Below are 12,053 nucleotides of genomic sequence, written 5' to 3'. Positions count from 1 at the left end.
GTTCAGATCCACAGGATAACAGAGCGTAGTCACATGATCAGAGTTCCAGACATGACGAGACGACTGCAGAATCAGTGCTGAAACCTAGACAGGTCACATGATCAGAGTTCTAGACATGACGAGATGATTACCAAACCAGACAGTGCAAGATCCTAGGAAAGGTCACATGATCAGCGTTCCAGACATGACGAGATGATTGCAGAACCAGACAGTGCAGGATCCAGGCAGGGACACATGACCAGGGATTCTAGACATGACGAGAAGATCACAGAAGGCAGAGCAGAAACGCAGGCATCCTGCAGCTCAGACATGAGGTGAGTGTGCACACTGCTCTAGGGAACATGCAGGATAGCAGACAAGATATGCGCATGCACATCGCTCCAGGAGTTCTTGAGACAAAACAGACATGGCGGACATGGCAGACATGGCGGACATGACAGCTGTGTTGCAGGGACCTGCTAGCATACCCGATGACTCTCTCATGTCCATCCTGTATTTGGGAAAGTACTGCACCGAGTCCATGAAGGCTACCGTCTGTGTACAACAGGAATGGATGATCAAAATCTGTGTAAGCCAAATTCGGGGCTGAAGTAAGAGAATTCTTTATAGCCTGGAAGGCCTCATCTCACCTCTGGTTCCAAGGGATGCACTGGGTCTTTGGCACTCTGGTGGTCCCCCTCAGCAGCTCATTCAGGAGACCCGCTACCTTTGCGAAATCTTTGACAAACCGTCGGTAGTACCTGGCGAGCCTGAGGAAGGCCTGGAGTTCCCTCACTGTTTGAGGGACTGGCCATTTCAAGATAGCAGCCACTTTTTCCGGTGAGGGTAGAACCCCATCTTGTGACACTGTGGCCCAGGTACTCGATCTCTCTCTTGAAGAGGTGGCATTTCTTTGGCTTCACCTACAGATTATGAGTCCGCAGTCTTCCAAGAACCTGTCCAAGCCAGGCAAGATGGTCTTCAAATGAGGCAGAGAACACAATGATGTCATCCAGGTTGTTCATGGTAGCCTCAAAGTTTAAGTCTCCCAAACACTTACCCATCAGCCGTTGAAATGTGCCCGGAGCATTGGAGAGCCTGGAGAGCATCTGGTTAAATTCAAACAATCCCATAGGGAGGATGAAGGAGGTTTTTTCCTTGTCTTTTTCTGCCACGGCTACTTGACAGTATCTGCTTGCTAGGTCCAAGGTGGAGAAGTACTTGGCCTTCCCCAACGCTGTCAAGGATTCCTCGATGCGGGGTAACGGGTATGAGTCTCGCACAGTGCAAGCATTGAGTTTCCTGTAATCGACACAGAACCGGATGGTCCCATCCTTCTTCTTGACGAGCACCACCAGGGCCGCCCAGGGGCTCTGACTACTCTGCACAACTCCTGAATCCAGTATCTGCCTGAGTAATGTCTTTACCTCTTAATACATCTTGGGTGGGATTTGCCGGTATCATTCTCGAATTGGACGAGCGTCTCCAGTCAGTATCTCGTGTGTGATCGCTTCGGTACAGCAGCCCCTCCCCTCTCCAGTGCTGGCAGTAGAGACCCAAATAGTCTTTACAGCAGGGAAGCGCAGATTGTCCCACTGCTCTAACCAAGAGGATGCTGTCTCTTAAGGTGGCAGCTTGTCTCTACGGTCCATAGCAACGCCACCCCCTTACACTGCCATGTCATGACCATACATTTCAATCACATAATATCTGAATATAACCAACATTCTGTTACTGAAGAAAACCCACTATGCCAATGTAAGAGGAGGGCAGGATGGCAGTCACAGCCGAGGACACCAGGGCCCTGGTGTCCTGACCTCCTCCCACAGAAATATCTTCAGCATCTACCCGTGTACCTGTTCTGGTTGTTGGTCCACGGTCAGGAATTCCACTGCGATGCGACCCAACTGCTGCACACTTGCTTCCAGTACATGAAGATGAAATAATGGACACAGATACCAGTTCTCATGCAAAATCAACACACTTTTACTTTCTTCTTCAATGGTTCTGGACTAGAGTTGAGCGAAACAGGTCGTGAAATTCAAAAATAGCCTACTTTCGCTAAAGTCGGGTTTCGCCGATCGAAATCCGACCATAGCGTAAGGTTGGCCATGAAGTCGCCGATCAGAGCGTCAAAGTCGCGTTTCAAATAATGCTTCCAGTGCCTTTTCTCAGCCAATGATGGAGGATGCACACTGTGGGCAACACGATAACATGGGCAGTGGCCACCACCATCTTAGAGAAGGGCATTGAAGTGATTGGCTGGCTTTGAGTGGCATCACAGTGGGTATAAAAGGCTGTGACCGCCGACCGCCATCTTACTTCTGCCGATCTTAGCATAGGGAGAGGTTGCTGCTGCTGATTCTGAATAAGGGAGAGCGTTAGGCAGGGAAGAAGAAAAAAAAACTGCTTCTGCTGATAGCACTTTTCACTGTACAGTTAGTGTGCAGTGAAAGGGGAGGATTTTTGCTTTTGTGCAGCAGCGCTGGTGGTGATTAGGCTGCCTTTTAAGGCTACCTGCTAGTTGCGTTGCTGTGTGCACACTGCTGTTCAAACTGCTTTTTTCAAAACACTCCAACTTTTATTATTTTGTCCTGGTGAGTTACTGAGCCTTCATTTTTTCACACACCGTATAGCAGTGTATGCTCCTGACACACTACCGTGTATCGGCTGGTACCACGGACAAATAGAAGCTACCTGTGTGTGACTCTGGAAGAAAAGCCGAGGAGTTTTTCCGTCTTTCCAGACCTATACCTTAGAGTGCTGTCCGCTTTTCAAACAGTTTTGTATATCTGCTGTTTGATTACAGTCAAAACTAGACAGAGACAGCGTGTGACAGTCCCTATAGAAATAGACGGAGATTGACAATTTTCCATACAGACACCGTATAGCGGTGTACGCTCCTCACAAACTACCGTGTACCGGCTGGTATCACGGACAAATAGAAGTGATCAATGAGTGGAACAGGCTGCCACGAGAAGTGGTGAGTTCTCCTTCAATGGAAGTCTTCAAACAGAGGCTGGACAGACATCTGACTGGGATGATTTAGCGAATCCTGCTTTGAGCAGGGGGTTGGACCAGATGGCCCAGGAGGTCCCTTCCAACTCTACGATTCTATGATTCTATGAAGCTATCTGTGTGTGACTCTGGAAAAAAAAAAGCCGAGGAGTTTTTCCATTTTTCCAGACTTATTGTTAGGAACGGCAGAACGCACTAAATAAAAATAATAATAAAGTGCATTCGCCTCTCGGGGTCCACCGTGCAGTAGGTGATTTAACCGCTGCTAAGTGGTGGCAGGAGCAATATGGCGGAAATGCGCACAGGGTTAAACTTCACCCAGGTGCGCAAAGCAATCTCAGTTAACTCACAGAGATGCCAAAAAGTACAAACACAAATGACTGAGCCTGTTGTAGTCACAGTACTCAGTAAAAAACGCACACACGGTATAAGGTCACAAGAGTAGTCCCGGACGGCAGCACTACGTCCGTCTAGACCTACCGTGTGCGTGGCATTGCAACTGCGAACACAGGAGGCTGCTACTGCAGCGCGGCGTGGACACTGCCGCTAAACGACAAAGGCAAGGCGCAAGCGCAATGTCGGACGCCAGCAGCTGTGGATGTTGCAGCAGAGGAGCGCTGGCGCTGATTCTAACTCAGTCCCTATCCACATACGTAATATCAGAGAGAAGGGGTTTCAAATGAGTCAGTCACCAGAATCATGCATCCGTCCTCATACACACAGCAGCAAGTAAGTCTATACTAGCGCATGGCGGAACAGCCATGCGCGCCTTTTATAGCAGCCGGGACATTCTGCACGCTTCCAGATCTCTGAGATGGACCAATGAGAACTGGAGTGGGACCTGAGCACATGACTCCCGATCTCCAATGGGAGATCGTCCCATGAGCATGCCCAGTAAGAGGACAGAAGGACTTGGCCTCAGGAGAGATTTGCTGCAAGGCAATCTCCTCTGCAGTGGATAAATAGGAGAGTGCAGAATGTGAGGATCGGGATCCCTGCTGAGTAAATGCAGAAATCCGACTCCTAACATTACCCCCCCTCCTAGGGTCCCCCCCCTCCCTGAGCCTTATGATCCACCAACTTGTGCCCGTAAGAGGTATAGGCCTCAGACTTGTCCGCAGGCAAGTCTGATGTCCCGGTAGGTGACAGAGAGACCCGGGACACGTGGAAGGCCTCAGGGGTGGCAAGATCGCCAGGTTTGAGAAGGGTCCTGTGGGAGACAGCAGGAGCGGAAGTTAAAGTGGAACGCCACCGTGTGTCGGCAGGCGTCTCCGCTCTTTGCTTAAGGAGGCTATTCCGAGCACAAAAGGCGCAGGCCCGAATATATTTTTTAACATCCCGAGCCCTGTGCGGCCACCAGTAAGACCCTGCCAGGAGTTTTGTGGTCTGCATATAGCCACAGTGACGACCCCTCCTGGACGTGTGTGCCCAGGGAAGAACCTTCGGCCAAAGGTGGGGAGGAACAAGGGTCTTTCCCATTGGTACATAAATTGGCCATTGCGGGGCACTGTTATTCTGAGACACTGCGTGCTGACAAATATGACCGCAACTGGAGTCTTGTGCCAGACACACTTGGAGAACGGCACGAGACAACTCCGTGGGCTCTGGGGGTGGAACCTCTGGCTCGGGTAGTTCCAGAGGCTCAAAAAAATTGGGAGCCGGAGTAACCTTCCATTTGGATTGAGCACGCTCCATACCGCGCTCCGCAAAAACGGAGGTCAATGCGGGTGGAAATGGCAATCAGCTCTTCCAAACTGGCAGGAACCTCTCTAGTGGAGAGAGCATCTTTAACGTGCTCCACCAATCCTCTCCAAAACACAGGAATGAGGGCTTTATCGGACCACTCCAACTCGGAAGCCAGTGTCCGAAAACGAACAGCATACTGACTAACCGAGAGAGCACCCTGAGTCAAAGCAAGAAGCTGAAGAGAGGTATCGTGCGTGACCCGTGGACCGAGGAAGACCTGCTTAATAGCTGTTAGAAAGTGAGCAGCGGTCCGGACCTCTGGGTCACCACGCTCCCATAGTGGCGTAGCCCACTCCAACGCTTTGCCCGACAGCAGGGAAACAATAAACCCCACCTTGGCCCGTTCCATAGGGAATCGCACAGCCAGTAACTCCAGCTGAATGGAGCACTGGCTGATGAAACCCCTACAGGAGGCGCCATCGCCAGAAAATTTATCGGGCAACGGGAAGCGGGTAACTGTCGGCGCAGGGGAGGACGTGGACATACGGGAAACCGCGTCTGTGATTGCCTTTACAGCAGCTTCGGTGGATTGTGCAGCTGAAAGAGCCCTCTCAAGAGTGGCCAGCCGGCCCTCAAGCTGCCGAATACACAGTAAGGCCGGAGGCACACTAGCGATTAAATCAGACAAATGCAATGCGATAAAAAATCGCATTGCATTCGTCCCAATGTTGTTCTATGGTGCTGCTCCCATCAGGTGTTTTTTTATCGGATCCGATCCTCGGACCGGGACAATCACAGCATGCTGCGATTGTCACCGATTTTCGGCTCAGATTCGACAATGCAAGTCTATGGAGGCGAGAATAAATTGGACTACAAACGGACCAGATGTGTGACTTTGCGATAAAATCGCACCCGGTGTCCTTTACCAAAAGCCGGCAAATCTTTTTACAATACAGTACAGTAAAATCACACTGACCGGTTAAATAAAGAAACAAAAGAATAGATCTAGACACAAAGAATACATATATATACATATATATATATATATATATGATAGGGACACATTTATATATATATTTCTAATTCACACAGTTCTTCATAGCAGAATAGCCGCTGAAACATTTGCCGGCTTTTGTGAAATCATTCTCCTACCCGACATGAAATGACACATGGTTTACATACAGTTAACCATTTCTTTTCATGTTTTTTTTTTAAGATGTCTATCACTAGTAAAATTACGGGGACTCCCTGCAGCCTCAGTGACGTCAGCGGGAGTCCCCGCAATTTTATACAACGAATTAACTCCTTAAATTAACCCCTACAACTCCAAAATTTTACCCACAAACCCTCATCTAATTACTAGTGATAGACATCTAAAAAAAAACCATGAAATGAAATGGTTAACAGTATGTAAACCATGTGTCATTTCATGTCGGGTAGGAGAATGATTTCACAAAAGCCGGCAAATGTTTCAGCGGCTATTTTGCTATGAAGAACTGTATGAATTAGAAATATATATATAAATGTGTCTCTATCATATATAAATATATATATGTATTCTATGTGTCTAGATCTATTCTTTCGTTTGTGTTGGAAAACCTGTCATTGGGCTCCATTATATGTCCATTTTGCTAGACTGCGAGAAAATCTCGCCAGACGGATGTCAAACAGATGCTTAGATGCGAGTAAAATCGCATCATCACACGAAATTCGGCTGACAGACAGATCCCTGGTGAAGAAACCTTTCTGCGATTTCGGTCCGTCAAAATTGGACCGATTTTTTTTTATCGTTTAGTGTGACTCCAGCCTAAGAGTTGCTGCTGTTCTGCCATCACTAGCCAGACCCTGGCACTAGTATAATGTTAGGAACGGCGGAACGCACTAAAAATAATAATAAAGTGCGTTCGCCACTCGGGGTCCACTGTGCAGTAGGTGATATAACCGCTGCTAAGTGGTGGCAGGAGCAATATGGCGGAAATGCGCACGGGGTTAAACTTCACCCAGGTGCGCAGAGCAATCTCAGTTGACTCACAGAGATGCCAAAAAGTACAAACACAAATGACTGAGCCTGTTGTAGTCACAGTACTCAGTAAAAAACGCACACACGGTATAAGGTCACAGGAGTAGCCCAAGACGGCGGCACTACGTCCGTCTAGACCTACCGTGTGCGTGGCGTTGCAATTGCGAACACAAAGGAGGCTGCTACTGCAGCGCAGCGTGGACACTGCCGCTAAATGACAAAGACAAGGCGCAAGCGCAATGTCGGACGCTAGCAGCTGTGGATGTTGCAGCAGAGGAGCGCTGGCTCTGATTCTAACTCAGTCCCTATCCACATGCATAATATTCTGATATTACGAAGGGAAGGGAAGGGGTTTCAAATGAGTCAGTCACCAGAATCATGCATCCGTCCTCATACACACAGCAGCAAGTAAGTCTATACTAGCGCATGGCGGAACAGCCATGCGCGCCTTTTATAGCAGCCGGGACCTTCTGCACGCTTCCAAATCTCTGAGATGGACCAATGAGAACTGGAGCGGGACCTGAGCACATGACTCCCGATCTCCAATGGGAGATCGTCCCATGAGCATGCCCAATAAGAGATCAGAAGGACTTAGCCTCAGGAGAGAGTTGCTGCAAGGCAATCTCCTCTGCAATCTCCTCTGCAGTGGATAAATAGGAGGAGAGTGCAGAATGTGAGGATCTGGATCCCTGCTGAGTAAAAGCAGAAATCCGACTCCTAACACCTATACCTTAGCGTGCTGTCAGCTTTTCAAACAGTTTCATATATCTGCTGTTTTCGACGGTCAAAACTAGACAGAGACAGCGTGTGTCAGTCTCTATACAAATAGACAGAGATTGACAATTTTCCATACAGACAACGTATAGCGGTGTACGCTCCTCACACACTACTGTGTACCGGCTGGTATTACGGACAAATAGAAGCTATCAGTATGTGACTCTGGAAAAAAAGCTGAGGAGTTTTTCCGTTTTTCCAGACCTACACCTTAGATTGCTGTCCGCTTTTCATACAGTTTCGTATGCAGAAGCTTCAGCGATTGCTCCACCTTCTCAAGCACCGATTAATTATCGACGTTGCAACAAGGTGGAACTCCACCCTGCACATGATTAAGAGGCTGTGCGAACAGAGGCAGGCTTTAATGCATTTGTGGGAGGATACACGGGCAGGCAGTTTGCAGGCAGACATGGATTTGTCTGGTGTGCAGTGGTCAAAGCTGAAAGACCTCTGTAAAGTCTTCAGTGTTTTGAGGAATGCACACGGCTGGTAAGCGCAGACGACGCCATCATAAGCAGGAGCATCCCACTTATGCGTCTGCTCATGCAAAGTTTGATGCACATTAAGGATCAGGCATCTGCAGCAGAGCAGGAGGAGGAGGAGGAGGAGGAGGGAAGCCTTGATGACAGTCAGCCATTGTCTGGTCAGGGAACTGTCCTGGATGAGGTGGAGGAAGAAGAGGAAGAGGAAGAGGAGGAGGAGGAGGATGAGGGGGATGATTATTTTGGGCAGGAGGATGCTTCTCAGGGGGCAAGAGAAAATGTTGGCGTTCCAAGGTCAGGTACAGTGTTTGTGCGTGACTGTAGGGATGTGGATTTGCCAGAAAGTGCTCCTCCACCCACCACTGGCAGTGCATCATTGACACCTGGTACATTGGCCCACATGTGCGATTATGCCTTGCAGGTCCTAAAAAGGGACCTCCGCATTGCCAAAATGATGAGAGATGATGACTACTGGCTGGCCAGCATCCTCGATCCACGCTACAAAGGCAAATTACACAACATCATGCCACAGGAGAAACTTGACCTAATATTGGCTAACAAACAAGCAACTCTGGTAAACAGGTTGTTTGAGGCTTTCCCAGCACACAGCAGCGGTGCTGGTTCTCCCACGAGCCATAGTGGGCACAATGGAAGAGGTGTTCGTGGTGCACACAGCCGAAGTGGTGTTGGAGACAGGGGTTTAATGACCATGTTGTGGAATGATTTCTCAAGTACCGCTCACACGACTGCTAATACTGCATCGATTAAAAGTGACAGGAGACAGCAGTTGTCAACTTTGGTTACAAACTACTTCTCCTCCCATATCGCTGTTCTCCCTCACAAGTCATTCCCCTTTGACTATGGGGCCTCTAAACTGGACGCCTGGCCTGAATTGGCACAATATGCCTTACAGGAGCTCGCTTGCCCTGCTGCTAGTGTGTTATCTGAAAGAGTCTTCAGTGCTGCTGGATCAATCCTGACAGAAAAAAGGACCCGTCTGTCTACCCAAAATGTTGATGATCTAACCTTCATTAAAATGAACCATGCATGGGTTGCAAAGGATTTTTTCCCACCTTCCCCTGATGACACATGGGTTCCCAGAAAACTGCCTCGCTTTTGTCCTCTTCTTCCTCGGACTTACCCAATTCCGCCCTTTGCAGCAGCTGAATGTCCAGCCAAAACATCAACATATGCCATTTTTTAAACCTCCCTAAGTGGGCTGCCCACCCCCCCAATGGCTGGGGTCAACACCTGGCACACCCGGGCAAGTGCCATTGTTCTGAACAGGTGGATGGGCCCACAGATGGCCGACGGCACTGGCACAGGGCCCCTCATAGTACAATACCGTGTCTCTGACGGTGGGGGAGCCCACTCGCCGTCAGACACACCAGCGTACTATGAGGGGCCCTGTGCCAGTACCGTCGGCCACGAGTGTGCCCCCCCTGCTTGGTCATGGCCACAGCACTTGCAAGTTGCAATACGTACCTCTCCCTGCTCCATTGCTGTGTAGTCTGGGCAGTTAAATTCTTCACAGGGACGGGCACTAGAAATTTGGTGTATTGATCAATGATGGTTAAGATGTAGCTATGCCCTGTCCTGCTGGCCTCTACCTTCAGATGATCAATGGCTACCATTTGTAATGGACGTCAACTTACAAGCGGATGCAGTCGTGCTTTATGATCACCTTTCACAGTTGTGATAGTCACAGACGTGTGACATTCCTGCCACCATTTTTCAATGTCTCCTCTCATGCCAAGCCAATAGAATCGCCTACGGCCTGTGGCTTCTGTCTTTGGCACTCCAAAATGACCAGACACATCATGATAGGCAGTGAGGACCATGTCTACATCTCTCCCTGTGATCACAATTTGATGGAGACAAGTAACGGTGATGTGATCCACGCTACTGCGATAAAGAAATCCTTTCTTCACAAAGAACCGTTTTCGCTGTCTCCACAGACACAGTAATTGAGAGTCTGCATCGCCTCTGCAACATCTACCGGGAGGTTTTCCTGCGGTGAGTAATTCCCAAATTTCTGCTAACACTCGACTTTCCATCTGTACTTGTATCCATGTAGTTTCCAGTAGCGGAGAGTCTGGACTGGCTTACTGAGATTTAAATATATACGAAGATTCAAAAGTGCCACAACACTGTATATTGTTGTACGCTTCGACTACCTTTCCCTTTTTCTACTTGTTACATTCTGGTGTAATACATACTGAGCCTGTGAGTGTCTGTGTCTGACTCCGGAAGTATAGACAGAAATTTACTATTTCCCATAGACTGGATACACCTGGTATGTGCTGATACAGTACCTTTGTTCCAAATTTTGCATTACGGTATTATCCATAGTGAGTGAGCGTGTGGTTTATGCCTTCTATATATATGGTGAATCGGAGACACCAATTTTTACCCTATACTCGATACAGCTTGTATCTTGTTATAGAGTACCTTTGCTCGACATTTAGTATTACGGTCAAATCCATACTGAGTAAGAGCCTGAGACTGACTACGGGACTATGGGAGATTTCAATTGTACCCTATAATATATATACTTGCTATCTTGCTATCCAGTACCTTTTTTACAACATTTTTTATTATGGTCAAACCCAGATTGAGTGAGCGTCTGAGGGTGACTCCGGAAATATATACAGCGATTTCAAATTTGGCCAACACTGTATACAGCTGTACGCTTGTGTTACATTACCCATGTACAGCTTTTCATATTCTCGTGCAATCCATACTGTGCCTGAGAGCGTTTGTGTCTGCCTCCTAAAAATGTATATGGAGATTCAGAATGTTTACACTATACTATATATACCTTGTATCTGGTGATACTGTACCCTTTTTCACCTTTTCATTTTATTGGGTAATCCATACTGAGCCTGTGAGCATCTGTATATGACTCATGAAATATATACGGAGAGTTACTGTTATCCCTAGACTGTATAGAGCTGTACGCTTCTGATACAGTACCAGTACAGAACCACAGTTCCCTAGCACTCATCCTGCCTGGAATCCTGCCTTGGACCTCGGCGTGTTCCCTAACATGCACCATGCCTGGAGATCTATCATGCCTCCTTGCCTGAACCCTGGTTTGCCTGCCGGATGCCCGGAACCTGCCAATCGCTACCAGAGATCGTAGGCCTGATGACTGCGGCCTGATGTTCGGAGCTGATGTCCGCAGCCTGATGCCCTGATCGTGTCGATCGTTGCCAGCTGTCCGGAGTCCGATGCCATTGTGCCTTTACCTGTACCCAGGTGTGCCTCCTGGCCCGTACCATGCTATGAACCTTGGCATGCCCACGCATGCACCCTGCCGTGTTGCTTGTTTTCACGTTCGCACTGAGTGTTATCCTGAAGTTCTTAATGAAGATAGCTTGAGCTTACCTCTTGTCTTGTCTTGCTTCCTGCCCGTCCTTGTCTTCAGACACTTGCACATAGTGTTCCCCTGAGCCGGCCGTCTGGTCCCAGCAGTCGTGGTGGCTCACCCTCTTGGTCTTGCCCCTGACGCTCCCTGTATAGGGGGTGGTTTCTCATAAGGTAAGCTCGCCCTCGGTGGGTGAGTGCCACGACCCAGAGGGTCCACTCAAAAAATCGGCTCAGCAGAATCTGAGTCCATCACAATAAGGCCCACTAGTATGCCCCGTCTAGTGGCCCATTCCAGAACTACGCTTACCCATTCTATGAACTCTATACTACAAGTGCCCTCCTCTAATGTTCCCAAAGGAAGCACTACTTACCCTAATCTGTACAGAAATACAATGCAATACAAAGGTCATAATAAAGCATAATACCTTACAATATGGTAAAACATAACATGGCAATACCAATCAGACAGTCGGTAATACTCAGCCGTGTAGCAGTACTGAAGAATAACAATATATTTACGTCACAGCTCTTGAAGGGCAGGAGGCAATAAAAGGGTGTTCTATCGCAATCCCCTACACCAAAACCAGCATACCAATAATAACACATAAAAGGGACAGATATTGCCTTATAACAACATAGTACCGTTCTCTACAGTGCTAACAATAAAATACCATCATACAGTAGTAATGGCGGTTTTTGTTCCCTAATAGAGCAGTAATGCT

The sequence above is a fragment of the Dendrobates tinctorius genome, unplaced genomic scaffold (genome assembly GCF_039654945.1).
Source record: "Dendrobates tinctorius isolate UK_male_01 unplaced genomic scaffold, ASM3965494v1 ptg000037l, whole genome shotgun sequence".
NCBI classification, from domain to species: Eukaryota; Metazoa; Chordata; class Amphibia; order Anura; family Dendrobatidae; genus Dendrobates; species Dendrobates tinctorius.
This window is presented reverse-complemented; position numbering follows the sequence as displayed.